Source organism: Tursiops truncatus, chromosome 16 (genome assembly GCF_011762595.2).
Source record: "Tursiops truncatus isolate mTurTru1 chromosome 16, mTurTru1.mat.Y, whole genome shotgun sequence".
NCBI lineage: Eukaryota > Metazoa > Chordata > Mammalia > Artiodactyla > Delphinidae > Tursiops > Tursiops truncatus.
Window position 1 is genome coordinate 65,703,640 of NC_047049.1, and position 27,410 is coordinate 65,731,049.

General features: G+C 35.6%; 1 pseudogene; it reads left to right on the top strand.

Annotated features, from left to right (window-relative positions):
* Positions 1 to 20,581, top strand: part of LOC101326668 (DNA topoisomerase 2-binding protein 1-like) — a 121,648-nt pseudogene extending 101,067 nt beyond the window's left edge.
* The last annotated feature ends 6,829 nt before the right edge of the window (positions 20,582 to 27,410 follow it).

The window sequence follows — 27,410 nt, forward strand, 5'->3', positions numbered from 1 at the left end:
TTAGGGAGAATTAACATATTTAAAATATTTAATCTCATTCATTGTGTATGTATATATATATACATATACATACAATGTATAGAGACAATGTGTATGAGAGAATATATATATACACATATATATATGGGATATATATATACAAATACACATACACTGTATTCATGGTATATCCCTACATTCATGTGGACTCTGAATTTCTTTCAATAGTGCTTTATAGTTTTCACACCATCCACTAGATTTATTCCTGAGTTGTTGGTATTTTTGACAAAACTGGAAATGGTTCTTCAAATTTAATTTTATCTTTTTTGTTTTGTTGCTGGTATATAAAAATAAAATTGATTTTTATGTAATGATCATTTCCCAGTGAGCATGCTCAATTCATTTATGAATTGTAAGAGTTTAACTGAAGATTCATTCAGCTATTTGAACCAAAAGAAAGTTTCTCTCTCTTATTCCTTTATTTCTTTTTGCCTACCCTATGTCAGAAATTGGATGAGATTTGTAATATGATAACATTTATGTAAAATTAAGAACTTGTATATACAACCACACTAAATATATTTTAAAGAAAGGAAACAATTCTAAATAAATGGTTGGAAAAGAACTGTAAGAACATACAGTGAATACTCATGAGAATGAAAATGATGACTAAAGGAGAAAATAATAAAATAACACAATATGAGAGGGGTTTTACATATATTGATATAGATTTTTATGCCTTGAATTTAGAGGTAAGAATAGTTTATTGCTCTACTTTAAAAGTAAAACAATTTACAATGGAAGACAGTTGCCTTGCCAGATAAGGAAATGAATTATTAAGGTTCTACAGCAAAGTAATATGGAAAAAAAGATAAGTCAATGAAACAGAATAAAACACAGAAATAAACAGAAGATGATGTACAAACTGCTATCTAATAGATGAGAAAATTAAAATATGCAGGGGAAACCTGCATTATTATAAATTGGATATCAACAACTAGCATCCCAGTCAGGAAAATAAGTAAAATTCTATTATCAACACTTTCTAGAATTTATAGTGTACTATAATAATACAGTAATAGAGTAGAGTTACTCTAATTATAGAGTTACTTAGTTAGAGTTACTTAGAGTTACTTAGTAACTTAGAGTTACTCTAATTAATACTCTAATTATAGAGTATTACTCTATAATAATAGAGTACTATTATTATTCACATTTTATGAATGAATAAACTAGCCACAGGGGGAAATATATACACACACACACATCATGGAAATGATTTTAAGTTTGAGAACTCATTGAAATTTCACAAAAACGATAAACAAATGAAACTACGTACTATAAGACATCTATAATATCACATACCATTAAAGAAATTTAAACAAATAACCTACTTAGAAACTGAGAAACAAAATCCAACAGTATGATGTTCAAAGTTTTCCTGTCTCTAATTAATATTAATTAGATATATAAACATAGAATATAAAAAGTGAAGCCAATAAAAGTTCAAATGGCTAATAGCTATGTAATGAGATGCCCTAATTTATCCAAATAAATATAAATTCAAAACACGAAATTTCATTTTTCTTCCACTATCAAATCTAACAAAATGTACAATTGTATAAAATTTTGTTGAATGTATTTAAAAGAAGATGCCCTCACACCTATAACTAAAAGTGTTAATTAATGACAATTTTTGCAATAAAATTTGCTATATCAATAGAAATTAAATATGCATATATTGTTAAACCAAGCTATGTGGCTGACAAGGTCTTGGTGCTCTAGCCAAGTGTCAGGCCTGTACCACTGAGGTGCGGGAGCCGAGTTCAGGACATTGGTCCACCAGAGACCTCCCGGCTCCATGTAATATCAAATGGCAAAAGCTCTCCCAGAGATCTCTAACTCAATGCTAAGACCCAGCTCCACTCAACGACCAGCAAGCTGCAGTGGTGGACACCCTATGCCAAACAAATAGCAAGACAGGAACACAACCCCACCCATTACCGGAGATCCTGCCTAAAAGCATAATTAAGTCATAGGCACCCCAAAACACACCACTGGATGCAGTCCTGCCAACCAGAAAGACAAAATCCAGCCTCATCCACCAGAACACAGGCACGAGTCCCCTCCACCAGGAAGCTTACGCAACCCACTGAACCAATCTTAGCGACTAGGGGCAGATATCAAATACTATGGGAAGTACGAACCTGCAGCCTGTGAAAAGGAGACCCCAAAAACAGTAAGTTAAGTAACACGAGAAAACAGAAAAACACACAGCAGATGAAGGAGCAAGGTAAAAACCCATCATATCAAACAAACGAAGAGGAAACTGGCAGTTTACCTGAAAAAGAATTCAGAGGAATGATAGTAAAGATGATCAAAAATCTTGGAAATCGAATGGAGAAAATACAAGAAACATTTAACAAGGACCTGGAAGAACTAAAGAGCAAAAAAACAATGATGAACAACACAATAAATGAAATTAAAAATTCTCTAGAAGGAATCAATAACAGTAAAATGGAGGCAGAAGGATGGATAAGTGACCTGGAAGATAAAGTAGTGGAAATAACTACTGCAGAGCAGAATAAAGAAAAAAGAATGAAAAGAATTGAGGACAGTCTCAGAGACCTCTGGGACAACATTAAATGCACCAACATTAGAATTATAGGGGTCCCAGAAGAAAAAGAGAAAAAGAAAGGGACTGAGAAAATATTTCAAGAGATTATAGTGGAAAACTTCTCTAATATGGGAAAGGAAATAGTCAATCAAGTGCAGGAAGCACAGAGAGTCCCATATAAGATAAATCCAAGGAGGAACACGCCAAGACACATATTAATCAAACTATCAAAACTTAAATACAAAGAAAAAATATTAAAAGCAGCAAGGGAAAAACAACAAATAACATACAAGGGAATTCCCATGAGGTTAACAGCTGACCTTTCAGCAGAAACTCTGCAAGCCAGAAGGGAGTGGCAGGATATATTCAAAGTGATGAAAGGGAAGAAACTACAACCAAGATTACTCTACACAGCAAGGATTTCATTCAGATTCAATGGAGAAATTAAAACCTTTACAGACAAGCAAAAGCTAAGAGAATTCAGCACCACCAAACCAGCTTTACAACAAATGCTAAAGGAACTCCGCTGGGCAGGGAACACAAGAGAAGGAAAAGACCTACAATAACAAACCCAAAACAATGAAGAAAATGGTAATAGGAACAAACATATCAATAATTACCTTAAATGTAAATGGATTAAATGCTCCAACCAAAAGACATAGGCTGGCTGAATGGATACAAGAACAAGACCCATATATCTGCTGTCTACAAGAGACCCACTTCAGACCTAGGGACACATACAGACTGAAAGTGAGGGGATGGAAAAAGATATTCCATGCAAATGGAAAGCAAAAGAAAGCTGGAGTAGCAATTCTCATATCAGAGAAAATAGATTTTAAAATAAAGACTATTACAAGAGACAAAGAAGGACACTACATAGTGAACAAGGGATCAATCCAAGATAAAGAATAACAACTGTAATTATTTATGCACCCAACATAGGGGACCTCAATACCTAAGGCAAATGCTAACCACCATAAAAGGGAAAATTGACAGTAACACAATCATAGTAGGGGACTTTAACACCCCACTTTCACCAGTGGACAGATCATCCAAAATGAAAATAAATGAGGAAACAAAAGCTTTAAATGAAACATTAAAGAAGATGGACTTAATTAATGTTTATAGGACATTCCATCCAAAAACAACAGAATACACATTCTTCTCAAGTGCTCATGGAACATTCTCCAGGATAGATCATATCTTGGGTCACAAATCAAGCCTCGGTAAATATAAGAAAATTGAAATCATATCAAGTATCTTTTCTAACCGCAGTGCTATGAGCCTAGATATCAATTACAGGAAAAGAATCTCTAAAAAATACAAACACATGAAGGTTAAACAATACACTATTAAATAACCAGGAGATTACTGAGGAAATCAAAAACTACCTAGAAACAAATGACAATGAAAACACAATGACCCAAAAACCTATGGGATGCAGCAAAACCAGTTCCAAAAGGGAAGTTTGTAGCAATACAATCCTACCTTAAGAAACAAGAAAGATCTCAAATAAACAACCTAAACTTACACCTAAAGCAATTAGAGAAAGAAGAAAAAAGCCCAAAGTTAGCAGAAGGAAAGAAATCATAAAGATAAGATGAGAAAGAAATGAAAAAGAAATGAAAGAAATGATAGCAAAGATCTATAAAACTAAAAGCTGCTTCTTTGAGAACATAAACAAAATTGATAAAACATTAGCCAACTCATCAAGAAAAAAAGGGAGAAGACTCAAAGCAATAGAATTAGAAATGAGGGGCTTCCCTGGTGGCGCGGTAGTTCAGAGTCTGCCTGCCGATGCAGGGGACATGGGTTCATGCCCCGGTCCGGGAAGATCCCACGTGCCGCGGAGTGGCGAGGCCCATGAGTCATGGCCGCTGAGCCTCTGCGTCCGGAGGCTGTGCTCTGCAACGGGAGAGGCCACAACAGTGAGAGGCCCACATACCACAAAAAAAAAAGAGATGAAAAAGGAGAAGTAGCAACTGACACTTCAGAAATACAAAGGATCATAAGAGATTACTACGAGCAACTATATGCCAATAGAATGGACAACCTGGAAGAAATGGGCAAATTCTTAGAAAAGCACAACCTTCTGAGACTGAACCAGGAAGAAATAGAAAATATAAACAGACCAATCACAAGCACTGAAATTGAGTCTGTGATGAAAAATCTTCCAACAAACAAAAGCCCAGGACCAGATGGCTTCACAGGCGAATTCTATCAAACATTTAGAGAAGAGCTAACACCTGTCCTTCTCAAACTCTTCCAAAATACAGCAGAGGAAGGAACACTCCCAAACTCATTCTACGAGGCCACCATCATCCTAATAGCAAAACCAGGCAAAGATGTCACAAAGAAAGAAAACTACAGGCCAGTATCACTGATGAACATACATGCAAAAATCCTCAACAAAATACTAGCAAACAGAATCCAACAGCACAATAAAAGGATCATACACCATGATCAAGTGGGGATTATCCCAGGAATGCAAAGATTCGTCAATATATGCAAATAAGTTAATGTGATAAACCATATTAACAAATTGAAGGAGAAAAACAATATGATCATTGCAATAGATGCAGAAAAAGCTTTTAACAAAATTCAACACGCATTTATGATACAAAAACACCCTTCAGAAAGTAGGCATGGAGGGAACTTACCTCAACATAATAAAGGCCATATATGACAAACCCACAACCAACACTGTTCTCAATGGTAAAAAACTGAAACCATTTACTAAGATCAGGAACAAGACAAGGTTGTCCACTCTCACCACTATTATTCAGCATAATCTTGGAAGTTTTGTGGGTTTTTTTTTTTTTTTTTTTTTTTTTGCAGTACACGGGCCTCTCACTGTTGTGGCCTCTCCCATTACAGAGCACAGGCTCTGGACACGCAGGCTCCGGACGCGCAGGCTCAGCGGCCATGGCTCATGGGCCCAGCCACTCCACGGCATGTGGGATCCTCCCGGACCTGGGCACGAACCTGTGTACCCTGCATTGGCAGGCGGACTCTCACCTACTGCACCACCAGAGAAGCCCCCTCTTGGAATTTTTAGCCACAGCAGTCAGAGAAGAAAAAGAAATAAAAGGAATCCAAATCAGAAAAGAAGTAGTAAAGCTGTCACTGTTGCAGATGACATGATCCTATACAAAGAGAATCCTGAAGATGCTACCAGAAAACTACTAGAGCTAATCAATGAATTTGGTAAAGTAGCAGGATACAAAATTAATGCACAGAAATCTCTTGCATTCCTATACACTAATGATGAAAAATCTGAAAGAGAAATTAAGGAAACACTCCCATTTACCATTGTAACAAAAAGAATAAACTACCTAGGAATAAAACTACTTAAGGAGACAAAAGACCTGTATGCAGAAAACTGTAAGACACTGATGAAAGAAATTAAAGATGATACATACAGATGGAGAGATATACCATGTTCTTGGATTGGAACGATCAACATTGTGAAAATGACTAGACTACCCAAAGCAATCTACAGATTCAATGCAATCCCTATCAAACTACCAATGGCATTTTTCACAGAGCTAGAACAAAAAATTTCACAATTTGTATGGAAACACAAAAGACCCCGAATAGCCAAAGCAATCTTGAGAAAGAAAAACGGAGTTGAAGGAATCAGGCGCCTGGATTCCAGACTATACTAGAAAGCTACAGTAATCAAGAGAGTATAGTACTGGCACAGAAACAGAAATATAGATCAATGGAAGAGGATAGAAAGCCCAGAGATAAACCCACGCACATATGGCCACCTTATTTTTGATAAAGGAGGCAGGAATATACAATGGAGAAAAGACAGCCTCTTCAATAAGTGGTGCTGGGAAAATTGGGCAGCTACATATAAAAGAATGAAATTAGAGCACTCCCTAACACCATACACAAAAATAAACTCAAAGTGGATTAAAGACCTAAATGTAAGGCCAGATCCTATAAAACTCTTAGAGAAAAACATAGGCAGAACACTCTATGACATAAATCACAGCAAGATCCTTTTTGAGCCACCTCCTAGAGTAATGAAAAGTAAAACAAAAATAAATAAATGGCACCTAATTAAACTTAGAAGCTTTTGCACAGCAAAGGGAACCAAAAACAAGGTAAAAAGACAACCCTGGAATGGGAGAAAATATTTGCAAATGAAGCAACTGACAAAGGATTAATCTCTAAAATATACAAGCAGCTCATGAGGCTCACTATCAAAAAAAAACAAACAACCCAATCCTAAAATGGGCAGAAGACCTAAATAGACATTTCTCCAAAGAAGATATTCTGACATTACAACAAATACATGAAAGGATGCTCAACATCACTAATCATTAGAGAAATGCAAATCCAAACTCCAATGAGGTATCACCTCACACTGGTCAGAATGGCCATCATCAAAAAATCTACAAACACTAAATTTTGTAGAGGGTGTGGAGAAAAAGGAACCCTCTTGCACTGTTGGTGGGAAGGTAAATTGATACAGCCACTATGGAGAACAGTATGGAGGTTCCTTAAAAACTAAAAATAGAACTACCGTACGACCCTGCAATCCCACTACTGGGCATATACCCTGAGAAAACCATAATTCAAAAAGAGTCATGTACCACAATGTTCACTGCATCTCTATAATAGCCAGGACATGGAAGCAACCCAAGTGTCCATTGACAGATGAATGGATAAAGAAGATGTGGCACATATATACAATGGAATATTACTCAGCCATAAGAAGAAATGAAATTGAGTTATCTGTAGTGAGTTGTATGGACCTAGACTCTGTCATACAGAGTGAGGTAAGTCAGAAAGAGAAAAACAAATACTGTATGCTGACACATAAATATGCTATCTAAAAAAAAAAAAAAAAAAAAAAAAAAAGGTCATGAACCTAGGGCCATAGGGCCAGAACAAGAATAAAGAGGCAGACATAGAGAATGGACTTGAGGACATAGGGAGTTGGAAGGGTAAGCTGGGACGAAGTGAGAATGTGGCATGGTCATATATACACTACCAAATATTAAATAGACAGCTAGTGGGAAGCAGCCGCATAGCACAGGGAGATCAGCTCCGTGCTTTGCGACCACCTACAGGGGTGGGATAGAGAGGGTAGGAGGGAGACGCAAGAGGGAGGAGATATGGGGATATATGTATATGTATAGCTGATTCACTTTGTTACAAAGCAGAAACTAACACACCATTGGAAAGCAATTATACTCCAATAAAGATGTTTAAAAAATTTATCATACAAATACCATTTGTACATGGATGAAAAGGCATTTGTAAAATTGCAATATTGTTCACATTAGAAAAAAAATTTATAGATTAGTTCCATAATTACTTTATGCCCTAAATGGAATAGTGCGTGCCCTTTGAAATGGTATACTTCCTTCATGTTTATCACGCTTATGTCAATATATATGAATGGAAAAATCTAGGTACAGAAAGCTGAATTCTCTAGGCCATTTCTCAAGCAATTACAATCATGTATAGTTAGCTTATGCTACTATTTCCAGGAGGTTGTCATTCAATGGCAGAGATGGAGAGGTGGGATCAAGATGGCAGGGTAGGAAGATCCTGAGCTCACCTCCTCCCATGAGCACCAAGGCTACAACTACATGTAGAACAACTTTCTCTGAGAATGACCATAAAACTAGCAGAACAGCTCTCCTACAATTAAGGACATAAAGAAAAAGCACATTGGGGAGGGTTGGAGGGACAGAGATGCAATTTAGTCAGAACCCATATGCCCAGCATGGCAACCCATAAGTGAGAGGGTATATTACAAACTCAGAGGTCATCCCGAAGAAGGGAAGGGTTCAAGCCCCATATTGTGCCCCTCAGCCATGGGAACTAGCACTGGGAAGACAAGCCCCCATAACTGGCTTTGAAAACCACTAGGTTTTATGAAACGGAGAGCCAGAGGGTAGTAGGAAACCAAGACTCTGCTTTTAAAGGGCTTGCACACAAACGTACTTATTTTGAGTTCCAGTGCAGAGGCAGCTGATTGAAATGCACCTGGTGCTCTAGGTGGCCTGGCAAGACCACCCTAGCATGCCCCCGGCCCATGCCTGGCTCCAGCTTTAGCACTCCAACCAGTTGTCAGCCCCAGGTGCACCCAGGGAAAAGTCTTGGGATGTACCTGGGACCATGTCTAGACCACCCAACAAGACAGTGGCCCCTGGCGTGCTCTGAGAAAAGCCCTGGCCCACACCCATTCCAACTTCAGCCCTCCAGCCAAAGCCACTGGACACAGCAGTTTACATAGGGATATTCCTACACAAGGCCATACCTAAAGACTAGGAGAGGTAAAAGTTTTGCCTGTTTCATAGAAATAAACACAGAAAGTCAAACAAAATGAGAAGATAGAAGAATTTGTTCCAAATAAATGAACAAGACAAAATCCAAGAAACAAAAAAGTTAGTAATACAAAGGTAAGTATTTTACCTGATAAAGAGCAATGGTTATAAAGATTGTCACTGGGAAAAAATGGAGAACCACAATGAGAACTTGAAGAAAGAGTTAGAAACTATAAGAAAGAAATAATTAGAGTTGAAGAATACAGTAAATGAACTAAAAAATACACTAAAAGAAATGAACACTAGATTAGATGATACAAAGGAATGGATCAGCAAACTGTAAGAGTAATGGAAATCACTCAAGCTGAACAGAAAAGAAGAATAAAGAATTTAAAAAATGAGGATGGTTTAAGAGACCTCTGAAATAACATCAAGCATATTAACATTTGCATTATAGGAGTCCCAGAGGAGAAGAGAGAAAAGGGCAGATAAATTAATTGAAAAAATAATAGCTGTAAACATGCCTAACCAGGGAAATAACGCAGAAATCCACATCCAGGAAGCGTAGAGAGTCCCAAACAAGAAGAACTAGATCAAAGAGGTCCACATCAAGACACTTTAAAAGATACACAAAATAAAAGATGTAAAAAACAATGTTACAAGATTAAATGTCAGGGGGAATAAAAATGCAGAGTTGTTAGCATGTGTTCAGATTTAAGAGATCATCAACTTAAAATAATCATAGGTATATGTATATATTTACATAAGAAACAAATGGTAACCACAAACCATAAACCTATAATAGATACACACATAAAACAGAGAAAGAATCCAAACATAACACTAAAGATAGCCAACAAATCACAAAGGAAGAGAGAAAAATATAAGAAGAAAGGCACAAAAATCAATACAAAAATAACCAAAGAGTAATTAAGAAAATGGCAAGAAGTATATACCTATCAATAATCACTTTAAATATAATGGACTAAATGCTCCGATTAAAAGACATAAAGTGGTTGAATGGATTAAAAAGAAAAAAAACAGATCATATGTATGCTGCCTACAAGAGACTCACTTCAGATCTAAACATAAAGGCTGAAAATGAGGGGATGGAAAAATGTATTCCATGGAAATGAAAATGAAAAGAAAGCAATGGTGGCAATAGTTATATCAGACAAAATGGACTTTAAAACAAAGACTGTAATAAGAGACAAAGAAGGACACTACATAATGATAAAGGGATCAATCCAAGAAGATATAACAATTGTAAATATATATGCATCCAACATAAGAGGACTTAAATACATAAAGCAAATATTAACAAACATAAAGGGATAAATTGACAGTAACACAATATTAGTAGGGGACTTTAAAACCCCACTTACATCAATGAACAGATCATCCAGACATAAAATCAATAAGAAAACCATGGCTTAAATGACATATTAAACCAGATGAACTTAATATATATAGAACATCCCATCCAAAAGCAGCAGAATATGCATTATTTTCAAGCGCACACAAAACATTTTCCAGGATAGTTCACTTCTTAGACCACAAAACAGTCTCAATAAATTTAAGAAGTCTGAAATCATATTAAGCACCCTTTTCTGGCAACAACACTATGAGACTAGAAATCAACTACAAGAAAAAATAAAACTGCAAAAAACAAGCATGTGAATGGCAAACAATGTGCTACTAAACAAACAATGGGTTACTGAACAAATCAAAGAGGAAATCAAAAAGTAACTGGAGACAAATGAAAATGGAAACAAAATGATCCAAAATCAGACACAGCAAAAGCAGTTCTCAGAGGGAAATTTACAGCAATACAAGCCTACCTCAAAAAACAAGAAAAATCACAAATAGACAATCTAATCTAGCAAAAGAACAAACACAACCCAAAGTTAGTGAAGGAAAGAAACAAACCAGATCAGAGCAGAAAAAATAGAGATTATGAAAGCAATAGAAAAGATCAGGGCTTCCCTGGTGGCCCAGTGGTTGAGAGCCCGCCTGCCGATGCAGGGGACGTGGGTTTGTGCCCCGGTCTGGGAGGATCCCACATGCCGTGGAGCGGCTAGGCCCGTGAGCCATGGCCGCTGAGCCTGCATGTCCGGAGCCTGTGCTCCACAACGGGAGAGGCCACGACAGTGAGAGGCCCACGTACCGCAAAAAAAAAAAAAGAAAAAAGAAAAAAAAGATCAATAAAACTATCAGCTGGCTCTTTGAAAAGATAAACAAAATAAATTAACCTTTAGCCAGACTTGTCAAGAAAAAATAGAGAGGGCCAAAATAAATAAAATCAAAAACTGAAGAGTAGAATTGTCACTATTTGTAGACGGCATGACACTGTATAGAAAGCTCTAAAGACTCCACCAAACAAACCACAGAATACATGAATTCAGTAAAGTTGCAGGATACAAAATTAAAATGCAGAAATCTGTTGTGTCTACATACACTAACAACAAACTGTCAGATGGAGAAATTAAGAATACAATCACATTTACAATTGTATCCAAAAAATACCTAGGAATAAATCTAATTAAGGAGGTAAAAGACTTGTACTTGAAAACCTATAAGACATTGATAAAAGAAATCAAAGATGTCACAAATAAGTGGACATACTATGTTCTTGAATCAGAAAAATTAATACATGTAAAATATCCATGCTACCCAAAGCAATCTACATAGTTAATGCAATCCCTAACAAACTACCAATGGCATTTTTCACAGAACTAGAATAAATGATTCTAAAATGTGTATAGAAACACAAAGACCCTGAATAGCCAAAACAATCTTGAGAAATAAGAGCAAACTTGGAGGCAGCATGCTCTGTGTTTTCAGACTGTATTTACAAAGCTATAGTAAGCAAAGCAGTATTGTACTGGCAAAACAAACAAACAAACCAGACACACAGATCAATGGAACAGAATAGAGAACAAAAAATAAACCCACACTGATATACACAATTAATCGACAGGAAGGAGCCAAGAAAAGACAGTGGGGAAAAGACAGTTCCTTCAATAAATGGTACTGGGAAAACTGGACCATTCCAATCAAAAGAATGAAACTGTGCCACTTTCTTACACCATACATGAAAATAAACTCAAAATGGATTAAAGACTTAAATGTGAGACCTGAAACCATAAAATTCCTAGAATAAAACATAAGCAGTACCCTCTTTGACATCTGTCTTAGCAATATTTTTTTGGCTTTGTTTTCTCATGCAGAGGCCAGAAAGGCAAAAATAAACCAATGGGACTACATACATCAAACTAAAAAGACTTTGCACAGTGATGAAAACTATCAAGAAAAAGAAAAAGGCCACCTACTAAATGGGAGAAGATATTTGCAAACAATATATTTGATAAGTGGTTAATATCTAATGAACAAGGAACTCACAAAACTCAACATGAAAAATTAAAAATGGGCAGATGATCTGAATAGATATTTTCCAGAGAAGACAGGCAGATGGTCAGCAGGCACATTAAAGGATGCTCAATGTCACTAACCATCAGAGAAATGCAAATCAGAACCACAATGAGATATCACCTCACACTTGTCTGAATGGCTATTATCCAAAAGATAACAAATAACAAGTGTTGGTAAGAATGCAGAGAAAAGGGAACCTTCATGCACTGTTGGCGGGAATGTAAATTGGTGCAGTCACTACTGAAAACAGTATGGAGGTTCCTCAGAAAATTAAAAATAGAACTACCATACAATCCAGCAATTCCACTCCTGAGTATTTTTCCCAAGAAAATGAAAACACTAATTCAAAAAGATATATTCACTCCAGTGTTTATTGCGGCATTATTTACAACAGTCAAGATATGGAAGTAACCTAAGTGCACATTGAGAGATGAATGGATAAAGAAGGTGTGATATACCTGTACTATGGAATATTACTCAGCCATAAAAAAGAATGAAATCTTGCTATTGTGACAACATGGATGGGCCAACAGGGTATTATGGTAAGTAAAATAAGTCAGACAGAGAAAGACAAGTACTATATGATTTCACTTATATGTGGAATCTAAAAAACAAAACAAACAAACATAATAAAATGGATCCAGCCTCACAGCTACAGAGAAAAAACTTGTGGTGCTAGAGGGGTGGGGTTAGGGGGATGGGTGAAATAGATGAAGGGGATTAAGAAGTACAAACATCCAGCTATAAAATGAATAAGTCACATGGATGTAAGGCAAAGCACAGATAATACAGTCAATAATTTGTAATAAATTTGTGCTGTGAATGATGGTAAATAAACTCATTGTGGAGATCATCTTTCAATGTATAAAAATATCAAATCACTATGTTGTACACTTGAAACTAATATAATATTGAAGTCAACTATACTTTAATAAAAATATTAAAAAATAAATGGCAGGGGTAACTTCTTTTGGAACACATGCAATATATTTTTAATATGTAAGGGCACATAAAATATATTCTTAAGAATATTCTTAATATTCTTAAATATGAGCAGCTTAGTGCAAAAGGCAAAATAGTTTCTTTTTATAAAATAGAAAACAAAAATATAATTATATTAAAATAGAAACTCAAATATTAATTACTTTATGAGCAAAAAATATAAAGAACATGGAAATGTTCATGGTGGATTATATACCAAAAATGTAAAAATGAGTATAACTAACACATATGCACATCAAAAGATGATATCAACCAAACTATTAATTCTTCAGTCATTTTCTTTTGGTGGACGTTTAGAAAAGTTTGCATTTCTTTTTTTTGGGGGGCATCTGTATTTTATAAACATTTATTAATTTGCATTTAAAAAATTCTAAATATCTACAGTGATATAAAAAATGTTTTGAAATAAAATTTACAAAATCATAAAACTTAGGCAAAGCCTTGATGTTCCCTCTCTAATGCCCCAAACTGTAAAATTCCTTATATTTGAAAAATAGATTCATCTTTCCTAAGTACATTCTTATATGTTCATATAATATATCCATTGCAAAAAATAACAACATAAAAATCTTGCCACTATAAGAAAAAAATTATTTGGATTCTGGTCTATTTCTTTCACATACTTTTTGTTTTGTTTTCATTTATTTGTTGATCATTGGAAAACCCAAGAGATTCTGAATGCACAATGAATTCATAGGGAAAATAATTGAACATTACACATTTGAAAAGTAAGTCTTCTCTCCCTGAAGCTTCTTAACCCTTCTTCCCATAACAAATAGTGTTACTTGTAATGTGTGCTTGCAATGAGATTCTACATATAAACAGGCATAGTGTGTGTGTGTGTCTGTGAGTATGAGTGTGTGTTAGTTGAATGAATATTTATATAAAGAGAGAAAACATAAATAGTGGCATTATATAGTGTTTTCTTCTCATTATTTACTATATATTCAGGTTTTCATTTTACATAACAAAAGAGATATATTATTTTTAAAGGATTGCATATTGTTCTATTGTGTGGCTCTAGGATAATTTAAAGTTTCAGAGTGTTAGAGATTTTGGTTATTCATTTCCAGTGTTTGTTTATACTTTAAAATTTGATCAAATAGTCTCTGTGCAGATACGTCAGTATACTTGGGCTGTATTTTTGGAAGGGAAATTTCTGGATCAAAAACAATAAGCTTTTTAAAAAAGTTCTGATATATAGTGTTAAATTCTTCCTCATACATTTTAAGTCATTTTTATCAATAGATCATATAAGGTATTTCACATCTCTTTGGTAACAAAAAGTATCTTTGCTATTATTAAACAGAGATTTTTAATTCTGGTTTTAATTTGTATTTCTTTGACCTTAAGAGATATATCATCTTTTCATTCACTGAGTAGTCATTTGCCTGTTTTTGTGCATGTGAATATGTCTGTATGGAGAAAGTGAATAGTCTGTTTATGTCTGTATGGAGATGTATGGAATATGTCTGTATGGAGAAAGTGAATAGTCTGTTCATTTTTCCAATAGATTGTTTGATTTACTTTTTTCTCATGAGCTGCAAGAAATCTTTAAGTACTAAGGATATCAATCCTTTGTTAGCCATATTCTTTGCACATATTTATTTGCAGTTTAATTACTCATTTGTCTTTTGACTTGCTTTATCTAATTGTGCCCAGATCCCCTTCAAAAGAATTCATTGACCCAACTGCTGCCTGGGGAGCTGTTAGTTGAGAGTCTTTAGCTGTCAATTTCCTACAAATTGCCTCAGCTTCAGTTTATTTGCTCTCTGCAAGATAGGTCCTTCTGGAGTGGCCAATAACTAATGATTGATTCATTCTGGGGTAAAAAAGCCTCCCAAGGACACTCCTTAATACACACCCTGAACACTAAATTCTGAATCAGAATTTACTTCTCAAAGAGTGCAACTTATGCCACACACACACACACACACACACACACAGTATTTACAAAGCTGTGATCCCTTTATAGCTTCCTTAATTCTATATATGCCTCATCCAGAGGTAAATTCACTCCTCAAGGAAACCTGTGTTCATATATAATATTATATATATATATAATATATATATCTACAAGTGAGGTAAATTATACATTACAAATAATGTAAATTATAAATATATAATTTTTACAAAACATATCTATAAATAATGTAGAATATCATTTTGCACATTTAACATTTTCTAATATATATCACCACTTAATTTTTTCACTAACTTTTTTTCAGATTCAACTATTTTGTTAGAAATGGCTTAGCTCATTCATTTTACCTGCTATAAGGTATTCCACCATATAAATACCCACTGTCCTGCTGATGGTCATTTAAGTTGTTTTCTGTTGTTCACTATCAGGTATATTTTTCCTCATGCATATGTGCATGAGTTTCCCTGTAGTACATATAACTAGGAATGGCAATTCTTGTTCAAGCAGATGAAAATCTTTAACATTACTAGAGAATTCCAAATTTATCATAAATGAAATTTCACAAATGTTCTAATTCTAAAACATGTTCTCCAAATAATTTTTTGCTTATCCATGAGATAGGTAAGTGGATGGAAAAATCATCTCCCATTAAACTAGGTGCCAGTTGCATAGTGGGTGGAAGATGAATTCGTGACATTAGCCCTATTTAAGTCAATACCTTCCTCCCACTCCCTGAGGTAGGACCTTTGGAAAGCTTTGTTTTATAATCAATTTTCTGATATTCACTGCTTATCATTGAACACTTTTTTCTCTATTAACCTCATAACTCTCATGCTGTAATAAGTTTGAAGTTCTGGCCTATTTTTTTATAAGCATCGTTAACTTTTGTGGTAGAAAAGGCCTTCAGGCTATTTTGGCTCTCTTGGGATCTCAGAATTCAAGGTATTTCTGCACTTGCTGTCTTTAATTAAAACAAGGGAGCAAACATATCTTTCCAAAATGTACCTTTTTCATTGTTTAATTGTGAAAGCATGTGAAAACTGGATTTTGCATCTGCTCCCTGTTCCTCAGACACTAAGCTTTACCTGGTCTTCCGACTTTATCATTTCAGTGAGAGCTCTTATTTAGGAGTCAAATGTGTGAGGAAAAAAGTACTTATGGTGTCTCTGCAAGCTTCTTCCCGAACCATTTCTGCTTTCTCTGCCATGAACAGCTTTTATTGAACTCAGTCTCCTCTAACATAGCAGCTCTTCCTCCCACTGTAATTAATAACTATGAAAAATCTAATATCTCTGCCTCATGGCTGCTCCAACTGAAATAGTTTTAGACTGTTTCTTAATGCAGGTTCAGATCCTTCCTACAAGCAAGCACATATATTTCTATACAACTGGATGTCAGTGGAATTCCTCTGGAAAGAATTTGAAATGGTAGAATAAGAAAGAGATGAGTTTGAATCCTCTGCTCAGTGCTTGTGTGCATTCAGTTATGTTAATCAAACTTTTCAAATTTTCAATTGCTTTATCTGCGAAATGACAGTATTTTTACCTGTCAGGCTATTTGTGAGGATTAACTAGAAAAATTAATGTAAAAATTTCTAAAGGAGTATCTGGCACACAGTAGGCTCTTAATAGCTTTACTTCTTGTTTTGTTTCTCTTGCAGAAACCATTTCTCATATACTTTTAATTAAATGGTAAACCCTTATTTGATTCAAAAATATTTAAAATAGCAAAATATGTGAGACTATTTCAAGTACCCAAATATTTCATTGTAAACTAAAATAACCATATTTAAATTGTTCACTTCTGCATCAAATTATTTCATTTGTTTTTTTACTTATATTCATTGTAAACTTGTAGACTTGATATCTATATGTTAATATTCTTGGCTTTGTCATATACAGTAATCACTTCTAATTCTATTTTGCTTGATAATCACATTTCCAATATGTTGTATTTCCAATATACTAACATCCTTACACTTCAGTTTGTCTCAGATTGGGTCAAAAAATTCTCTCATTAACTCTAGTTAGAGTTCCAGTTTCCAACATTTTGAAGATTCACCAGGTAACTTTATTATATTTTCCATGATTCATCTTGAAAACTAGCCTCTTTTTTTAAAAGTTTTTTTAAGGAAACTCCATACTGTTCTCCATAATGGCTGTACCAATTTACATTCCCACCAACATTGTAGGAGGATTCCCTTTTCTCCACGATCTCTCCAGCATTTTTTGTCTGTAGGCTTTTTGTGAGGTGATACCTCATTGTAGATTTGATTTGCATTTCTCTAATAAGTAGCAATGTTGAGCATTTTTTCATGTGCCTGTTGGCCATCTGTATGTCTTCTTTGGAGAAGTATCTATGTAGATATTCTGCCCATTTTTTGATTGGGTTATTTGTTTTTTTGATATTGAGCTGTATTAGCTGTTTGTATATTTTGGAAATTAATCCCTGTCAGTCACATTGTTTGCAAATATTTTCTGTAGGTTGTCTTTTCATTTTGTTTATGGTTTCCTTTAAGTTTAATTAGGTCCCATTTGTTTATTTTTGTTTTTATTTCCATTACTTTAGGAGATGGGTCCAAAAAGATATTGCTGCAATTTATGTTAGTGTTCTGCCTATGTTTTCCTCTAGGAGTTTTATAGTATCCAGCCTTACACTTAGGTTTTTAATCCATTTTGAGATTATTTTTGTGTGTTGGAGAATGTGCTAATTTCATTCTTTTACATGTTACTAAAGGATCTAGCAGTCTCACTCCTAGGCATATATCTGGAGAAAACCATAGTTTGAAAAGATACATGCATCCCAGTGTTCATTGCAGCACTATTTACAATAGTCACAACATGGAAGCAACCTAAATGTCCATCGACAGATGAATGGATAAAGAAGATGTGGTACATATATACAATGGAATATTACTCAGCCATAAAAAAGAATGAAATAATGCCATTTGCAGCAACATGGATGGACCTAGAGATTATTATACTAAGTGAAGTAAGCCAAAGAAAAATATCATATGACATAGCTTATATGTGGAATCTAAAAAAATGATACAAATTAACTTATTTACAAAACAGAAATAGACCCTCAGACATAGAAAACAAACTTATGGTTACCAAAGGAGAAGTGGAGCGAGGGATAAATTAGGAGTATGGGGTTAACATGCACACACTACTATATATAAAATAGATAACCAACAAGGACCTACTGTATAGCACAGGGAACTATACTCAATATTTTGTAATAACCTGTAAGGGAAAGGAATCTGAGTAAGAATATATATATATATATATATTTATATACATATGTATTACACTTTGCTGTACACCTGAAATCACTTTGCTGTACAACTGAAACACAACAACATTGTAACTCCACTACACTTCAATTAAAAAAAAAAAAAAGAAAGAAAAATAGATTCCTTTAAAACCTTTTTCTCTTTATCCACATACTCTTAGTCCCAAAATGAGCTTGAATATCAGTGCAGGGCAAGATGGCAGACTTTGTAATAACCTCAGCTGATTCAACAACGAAGGATGACGAACCAGACCATTTGCCCATAGAAGAAAATGATATAGACAATATGACCACCAGCAATAAAGAATCAGTAAATTCAAGTGGAAATGGAAGGAATGGCTAAAGGAGCTCTGACACAGACCTTGGAGATGAGAGAGAACTTTCCAAAGCAGCTGCTGGAGATAATGTCTGCAACTTCAGTAGTGAAACCCCAAGGGCAGAGGACTTCCCTCTCAAGAAATGGTTGTAACAGTGCCTCTTCAAACCCTGACCGCACTCGCTCTGCCCACAGCCGACAAATTAGAGTCCTGAAGGCACTGAGGCAGTCTCGCCAAACTGATGTCAACACAGAGCCCTCCCAGAATGAACAGATCATCTGGGATGAAGCCACAGCCAGGGAAGAGAGAGCGAGACTTGCCAGCAATTTGTGGTGGCCTAGTTGTCCCACACAATACTCTGAGCTTCAGGTTGACGTTAAAGAATTGGAGGATTCTCCTTTCCAGGAGCCTTTACATGATTCAGAAATTGCTGAACACGCTGTGATCCTGGGAACACATGTGTGACTGAAGCCCCCAAACACCCGATCTCTGAAGAACTGGAAACTCCAATAAAAGACAGCCCCCTGATCCTTACACCTCAAGCTCCAGGTATTGCCTTCCCCCTAGCCAACCCACCTGTGGCTCCACACCCTAGAGAAAAGATGATAACGGTAAAGGAGACTCATGAAGACTTAAAAAAAACAGTATGTATTTCAGCTGTCATCTCTGAATCCTCAAGAACGTATTGATTATTGTCATCTGATTGAAAAACTAGGTGGATTAGTGATTGAGAAGCAGCGCTTTGATCCTAACTGTACACACACTGTTTTAGGGCATCCATATCAAAACGAGAAGTATTTAGCCTCAGTGGCAGCTGGGAAGTGGGTGCTTTATTGCTCCTACCTTGAAGCTTGCAGGACTGCTGGGCGCTTCATGCCAGAAGGCTAAGAACGGGGAAGTAGTTCCATACTTGATGTTTTGAGTGGAATCAATGTACAGCAACGAAAAGTAGCACTTGCAGCGATGAGATGGAGGGGAAAAATCCAGCAGAGACAAGAATCGCGCATTGTTGAGGGAGCATTTAGCAGGTGGAAGATTACTTCACATGTTGATAGGCCCCGAGAAGCAGGATCCAAATGCCTTCTTCAGTCAGGAGGAGCAAAAGTGCTACCTGGTCATTCTGTATCTTTATTTAAAGAAGCTGCACAGGGGCTTCCCTGGTGGCGCAGTGGTTGAGAGTCTGCCTGCTGATGCAGGGGACACGGGGTCGAGCCCTGCTCTGGGAGGATCCCACATGCCGCGGAGCAACTAGGCCCATGAGCCACAACTACTGAGCCTGCGCGTCTGGAGCCTGTGCTCCGCAACAAGAGAGGCCGCGATAGTGAGAGGCCCGCGCACAGCGATGAAGAGTGGCCCCCGCTTGCCACAACTAGAGAAAGCCCTCGCACAGAAACGAAGACCCAACACAGCAAAAATAAATAAATAAATAAACTCCTACCCCCAACATCTTCTTTAAAAAAAAAAAGAAGCTGCACATCTCTTTTGTGACTTTAATAAACTGATACCAGATGACTCGGGAGTTAATATAGAAGAAGCTGCTGCCCAGAATGTGTACTGCTTGAAAACGTAATACATTACTGATTTTCTTATGCAGGAATCCCCTCCTCAAATAGAAAATTACTGTCTACCAGAAGCTGTTTCCTTTCTTCAGAATAATAAGGAACCTGGGACTGGATTCTCACAAAAGAGGCCAGCTCCTACACAGAAAAATAAAATCGAATGACGTATAGTAATTGTATTTACTTAGGTACCAAATGTTAAATGGTTTTTAAATTAATAGCTTGAATGTGACTGTGATGGATTTGTATAATAATTTAAAGACAAGAACCTGAAGAATTCAGCTTCAGTGTAACGATGAGCCTGCTTGAAGTTAAACACCTGAAATTTTAATCATTGAAATATTAACTATTCCTGAATGGAAAGTTACCTGAAATAACAAAACACAACTCCTTAGCTAGCTTGTCATTAAACCATATTGACGTGTGTACGGGGCTTTTTGTTATTTATTTTCTTGTAAATATGTGAGTCTGTAGCTTAGTGGAAGCTTTAGCAAGGTGATTGATTCTGCCTTAAAATGTCTGCTTTAATTCATAATAACAAGGAAGTTGTCAATTGAGATTTACTAATGTTTTCCCTGATTTTTAGCTTCTCACCATTTTACCTCTTTTTAACAGGAGCCTGGGCACAAGGTTTAATGAGGAATTGAGGCTTTCAACTTAAATGTGCGTGTATACACGTATATTCATATACATGAATATGATGTTTGCCAAGTTTGGGTGACAAAACTTGGAAAACAAAGACAAAGAATAAAAGTAGTGACTCAAAGTAGTTGTTCAAATTGATAAGTTTTTAAAAAGAAAAGCATTCTGGGGCATATACCCAGAGAAAACCATAATTCAAATATACACATGGACCACAATGTTCATTGCAGCACTATTTACAACAGCCAGGTCATGGAAGCAACCTAAGTGTCCATCAACAGATGAATGGATAAAGAAGATGTGGTACATATATACAATGGAATATTACTCAGCCTTAAAAAGGAACAAAAATGGGTCATTTGTAGAGACGTGGATGGATCTAGAGACTGTCATACAGAGTGAAGTAAGTCAGAAAGAGAAAAACAAATATCGTAAATTAATGCATATATGTGGAACATAGAAAAACGGTACAGATGAACCGGTTTGCAGGGCAGAAACAGAGACACAGATGTAGAGAACAAACGTATGGGCACCAATGGGGGAAAGTGGTGGGGGGCCTGGTGGTGGTAGGATGAATTGGGAGATTGGGATTGACATATATACACTAACATGTATAAAATAGATAACAAATAAGAACCTCCTGTATAAAAAATAAATAAAATAAAATTCAGAAAAAAAAAGCATTCTGGCATCCATTCTCTTATTGAAGCAATAAAAGATTTGTAAAACAGCTTAAAAAATGTTTATCATTGTATTTATAAAAAGACTAGTGTCTACTGCTGGTCATTTCAAAGTGCGACAATGTATTTATGAATATATGATTTACTTCCATTCTGATAAAGCTTTTATGACTAATTATACTTTGTTTTCGGATTACTCCCTCCCTTGTAGAAAACAAAGCAAAAGATTCAAATAGGTGGCAATACATCTATCCACGTGGTTGGAAATAAATGCTCTTGAGACTGCAGCACAAGAAATACATACAAACTTTTATAAAAGTACATGGGGAAAAAAGTAAAAGCATTGAGAAGAAATCCACACTTTGTCATCTAAATGAACTTGGAAAATGAGGGGAGCTAAGAATATATCGCACTTGTAGGCAAATGCTTCAAGAGTAAGATTGTTTATATAATACTGAATATGACATGGATCATATTACCATTGTAGAGCATATGTTCTTTGGAAGCAAGAGAACATCAACCCACTATATAGATAAAAATAGTAAAAACTGGAATCACATGAGAGAAATGCTCAACTTCTAAACTTTAATAGCTCCAAAATGAACCTGCAAATTGAGAATTAACACCTGTTCTGGATCATTATCACAGTAAAGTGCCAAGTGGAGACTTGTCTATATGTGGGAAATGCTTTATTCTTCAAGGTCAGCTGCTAATATGTATCATTTACATAAATGTTTCTATTAGCAATCTCATATCAATTTGGAAAAAAGAAAAAGTAGAATATATTTGCCAAGTTTTTCTACTAGGATAAATTGGGAGAGTCATTTATCCAGAGTCACTTACCAAAAATTTTCCTCAGCTGTAACAAAGATAATACTACCTGGAACAAAATGATGACAGATGGACAAATGACGCCTAATTCTTCAGTCATGTTCAGGAGGAGTATATAGGGTGTGGGCCATGAGACCAGCAAGGATGTTTGAAGAGTTATCTCAGTACTTTTCAGGAGGAATCAGAGCAAATAAATGAGACTTACTGATCATTCTTCTCCTCTGTGGGTCAGAAATAAACTTTGAAGTACAGTCTCAAATTATAACACTCAGAATAAAGGTCCATAATCAATTTATTCCTAAATAGCAATGTGTCCCCCATACACCCCAATGACAAGTTTGAGATACATGAAGGGATTAGAGATAAGAAGCAAAAAGTGTGTCAAAAAGGAAGCAAGGAGGAAAGGAAAGAGGTAGGTATGTTGGAGGCAGGGATACATTTCTGTCTCTTTGGATAATAATTGCCCAGAGGACCACTGTGTAGACAGGTACATATCGATTATTTCAGATACCAGCTAAGTAGAGAAAACCTGAGAAGTAATTCCCAGTTAGAAATAGTTTAATTCTATCAGTTAAAGAATCTCATGCATTTTCAGAGTTCTTTTAATGAAGGAATCCTTTGTTTCAATTAAATTTTAACCTTGTTAAAAATTGTATTCACTTATAGCCATATCTGACATCTTAAAAGTTCTTTAGTCCAAAGTGGAGCCACAACCTAAACAAAGCACCTTTATTAAAGTATAATGATTTTTGATATAGAAAACAATCTAATTGCTTAGGTAGATATATTGTCTTTTACTGATGATCAGAAAGTAAAGAATCATGGATAAAGATTTATTGTATTAACTTTATTCTTTCAAACCCTTTTTAATATCTATCTTGCACAAGGCAACACAACAGACACCTTGAGGGATGTAGACATATAAACTATGATCACTGATCTCAAAGAAATAAAGTCTCATAGAGAAATGATACTTACACCTGAGCAATGACAGCTCAAGGTTGAAAGTTCTAAGAAACAGAAAAATAAAAGAATATGTGAATTTAGAGAGGATACAGAGTTTATGGGAAGGCCCAAACAAAAGGAAAATTTTAGCTGCAGGAAATGATGGGTAAGCAGACTTTCAAAAGATTGTTTTCTTAGGACCACCACACAAACACCAAGCTAAAATGAGCAAAAGGAGGGTGGGGTAGCACTTAGCAGGACACAATTGAAGACTGAAATAAGGAGCTGGTTATTATGCGTGATCTCACTGTCCCCAACTTTCCCTCTAGCAGGCCCCAAATGTCCTTTTCTGGCCAGTACCTGCTGTTCTCCTGCATTCTTCTCCTCCTCTTCTTTGAGAAATAATTCTGGTGTCACTATCAGCCTGAATCTTAAGGTCAAATCTCTTTCTTCAAAACAGCCTTTCAGGGGCTTCCCTCGTGGCGTAGTGGTTGAGAGTCCGCCTGCCGAGGCAGGGAACACGGGTTCGTGTCGAAGTCCGGGAAGATCCCACATGCCGCGGAGCGGCTGGGCCCGTGAGCCATGGCCGCTGAGCCTGCGAGTCCGGAGACTGTGCTCCGCAACGGGAGATGCCACAACAGTGAGAGGCCCGCGTACCGCAACAAAACAAAACAAAACAAAAACAGCCTTTCAGAAGTAAGAAACTTGGATGAAGTAATTCAGCTCCCCAATCCACATTGCTTGGATATGGCAGGATATTTAAGAAGTTGTTGAAAAAGGCCTTTGTTAGTTATCAGTCCTTTTATTTATGGCTTGTGAAAGTAGTAAGGTTCAAACGGTATACATCATAGTTAAAACAGTCAGCCACATATTTGGACTGTTCTTTAGCAAAATTAACCAACTCAGAAGCAGCAGTGAGAAAACAGATGCTGGATCAAGTAGCTAAGTCAGAATGAGAGAGAGAGAGAGAGAGAGAGAGAGAGAGAGAGAGAGAACTCCTACTACTGAGTCACTACTTTTATTCTTTTATTCTAATGCACCCTTTTATTCTTTTATTCTAATGCACCAGTTTTTGCTTGTTTGCTTTCTTCAAATCCCTTGTTTAATACAATTCTGCTTTCATGTGTTTATTTACTCATTTTCTGCCAGGCTTTCTTAGTAAATACTAAGCTCAATGAAAGTCAGTAATTGCTTATTTACCAATTATCATCAGAACACAGCATAGTGCCAGAAACATAGGAGTTCATCAATTACTTGTTAAGGGAATTATTTCTAACGAAGACCTGTAATGGTTGTAATGTTTGACCTTAAGACTCAGGCTGGTAGTGACACCAGAAGGTCTAGAGAAAGGGAATTACCACTTATCAGTAATCTACTACACATTGCTACTGTGTTTTCTTTATGTAATCTTCACAGAGACATGTTAAGGATAAACATGTTTTATCCACTTTCCTTTTTCCCAGTGAAAAACTGTGCTTAGAGAACCAGAAAAAATGTGTTACCAAATTATACCATGAATGAAGAGAAGAGCCATGATTCTAGGATTTTATACTCATCTTATACCGGCTAAAAATTCTAAATTAATTCCATCATTTTTGGTGATTTCCAGAGACTAGTGCAAGGCAAATTTCAGGGTTGATAAAGGTGATTTCAGTAGATCAGAAAAAAGTAGAAAGATGTGAGGTTAATAATACTATAATACTTATATATTAGGCTGGACTACATGAAATTGCTATTTTTGTCTTCATCACAGCTGGTTGATACTTGTGCTTTCAGATAGTTTAACTTAATATGTTGTTCTAGTCCTTTTTATGACAACACACTACATGCAGGTGCTGCGATGTAAGAGAAAAGAGTGTCCTGATGAGATCCAAGGTATGACTTTAACAGTTAACTAGAGTCAGAAAAGTTGTGCATGTCAAGGATTGGTAATCAGAGATTGTTGTGAGTCTCAAAAGTCTGCTTATTGATGCCCCTAAGAATGCTTGCAAGGTACTTACAGTGAGGTGGCTTTAAATGAGGGTTTGAGGGTTTGAAGTTAAGAAAATTAAGAAAGAAGAACACCTAAAATATATATATAAGCCTATATCTATATTATATCTATAAGCCCTCATTTAAAGCCACCTCACTTATAACATATCAGTATTATATATATAATAGAACATATATAATACCTGCATGAAGCTGTGCCATCCAATATGTGTTGATTTTGTTGTAACCTATTTGGGGTAATATATATATAAACAATAATAAAAAATAATTATAAATTATTACTTTTTTCTAAGACAAGATAGCACTTTTAAGAGAAATATGGTGTAATTGTACATTTTTATTTTTTAAAATTTGTTGGATTGACAGCATTTGAAGGGTGTTAGAAAGATTTCTGTAATACATTTAAACAACTTTTGTGGATTGCCATCTCCTATCTCTACCACATTACTAATTGTAGCTAAAAAATAACAGGAGAAAGAAATGGAAAAAGAATACCCAAACTTTGAACGCACATTTCAATTCAATGAGGTGCTTTTATCTGTTCATTTGTGGGTATTAAAAAAATTCTGTCACTTATTATCATGGGTCTTTTTCACCCACAGCTACAAAGTCTCGATGAAACATTCTCATTATATTACAACACATTTTTGGTATTTTCTTAGATTGGTTTGAAGTGAAACTAAAAAAAAAATAATATATTAGAAATCAAGCATTAGCACTGTCACATTAGATATCACTCTATAAGAAATTTTTTTTATTTGGGGGGGAATTTTTAGATTTACAGAAAAATTGCAAAGATAGTACAAAGTTCACGTATACACCTCATTCAACTTTTGCCTATTATTTTCCCCTTACATCACTGTGGTACAAACTAAGTTTCATCAAAACTAATAAACCCACATTGGTAACTATCAACTAAACTCCAGATTTTATTTAGATTTCACGGGTCTTTCCGTGGATGCCCTCTTTCCGTTACAGAGTCCAGTCTAGGGTACCACACTGCATTTATTAATCTTGTTTCCTCCATCTCCTCTGGTCTGTGACAGTTTCTCAGTTTTTGCTTGTTTTTCAAGACCTTAACATTCTTGAGAATTGCTATCCAGATACCCTGTAGAATGTCCTCCATTCTAGATTTGTCTAATATTTACCTCATGATTAAATTGAGGCTATTATGTTTTGGAAAGAGTCTCAAAAGAAATGAATGCCTTTCTCATCACATCACATCAGGGTGTACCTGATATACACATGATATCACTGGTTAAAGTGTTTGCCAAGTTTCTCCCCTGTAAAGTTATTATTTTTCCATTTATAAACTTGATTATTTAGAGCACATTTTATGTTTAATCCACCTCTAATGAGGGGGATCGAAACCTGTCACCATTGAACACTTATTTCTAGCAAGCCTACCTTTTATCTGGCTTGGAAAAAAATATTCAGATCCATGTTAATTTCAATATTCCATATGTATACATATACATAAATATATATTTAATTATATACACATATATGTGTATATATATGTGCGTGTGTATATATATATATATATATATATATATATACACACACACACACACATACACATTCACATACCTCTGTGTGTGCTGAAATTTGGGGAAATTAGTGTATGAGATAATTGACATAATCCAGTTAGAGTCATTTTTATTAATCCTTAAGACTGTCACTGAGAAAGAAACTATAAACCCTTTGTGGAGTATGTGCTTCTCTTAAAAAATATTTTGAGTTTACCACAGCATCCAAGAATATTACACTTAAGTACAAATGCAGAAACTAAGTTAAAACTGTAAGTTCCCCCTCATATTTTGGCTGTGCAATTAAAAAAAAAATGGCATTACCTACTGTGAGAAACATTGAGGCCAAGGATCATTCCATGAAACACTCTTTC